This window comes from Tupaia chinensis, unplaced genomic scaffold, assembly GCF_000334495.1.
Source record: "Tupaia chinensis unplaced genomic scaffold, TupChi_1.0 Scaffold000492_1, whole genome shotgun sequence".
Lineage (NCBI taxonomy): Eukaryota > Metazoa > Chordata > Mammalia > Scandentia > Tupaiidae > Tupaia > Tupaia belangeri.
In genome coordinates, this window is record NW_006160004.1 from 32,979 (window position 1) to 34,117 (window position 1,139).

The window sequence follows — 1,139 nt, forward strand, 5'->3', positions numbered from 1 at the left end:
CTGGGCCTCCACCAGCAGCACAGTGGGAACAGGCAAACTGCTCTGTCATCTGCACTTGAGGACATTTCCTTCTGTTCCTTTTGAACTGGCGCTCTGATGCATTTTGGAGTTTTGAAAAAATTACTTTGAATAAAAACAACAGAAAGTTAGCCCAAAATTCTCACTGCCACAAGTCACAGTTGGATGCTGCATGAGGCCTCCCAGCACGCTGCCTAGCTGCTCCGTGCTGAGACTGGCTGTCTGCCACTGCCGCCCCCTCCCCACCTGTCCCTTTGTTCCTTAATGAAGCCCACGTGCTCCTCGGTTTCACTCTGCTGGCTGCCAGGTCTGCAAAAGCTGCCAAGGCTGAACGCGCTCCATCTTTTCCTTTCCTTAGCTTCCTTTCTGGCAGCAGTTAGCAAGGCTAGGTGAGAAATACGTGCATATGAATGTACATACACACATGCGTTTGCACAAATACACAGATCTGTGAGAGAGCCTCTCCTCTCCCCTAACACAATTTACACAATGATTCTTTTCTCTTACATGATTTTTAAAAAGTTATTTATTCTATAAGTGAGAGACAGAGAGACAGCACCTTCAACAGTGTCTCCATATCACAATCCACCACCAGCTCAGCCAGCCCTGGATCATGGCACGTGCATGCCTGGTGTATTCAGGGAGGTCTCCAGACATGAACCTGGAACCTTTCCACATGGGTCAACCTTGCAGAGTGTCATGTTTTACTGCTGCACCACCATTTGGCTGCACTCTCACATGATTTTTTAGGTTAGCCATCACAAACTTACATTTATTCCTTCATTCAGCAGAGATTTTTGAGCTCCAAATATGTCCCTGCACCATGGGCCACCCCTCAGGTGCTCAGGTCTAGGAAATCACTTTCCGCAGGGTGCCTATTGTGTAAACAGCCTGAATCCCTGACTCAGCAGTCATTACTGTTCAGGAGGCCTGGTAACCAGAACAAGAGCTGAGGATGACCTCTGCAGCCAGCCCTAGGGGACCTGTCCAGGAGCCCTCAGTATAGGGGTGGAGGTCAGGTGGAAGGTTCAGAGCCTTTACACAGGAGGAAGCCTGGAGGAACCATGCAGCTTTGGCCCAGACAGCACGGCCAATCTGGCCAGTCTCTGACTGAGAGGGGG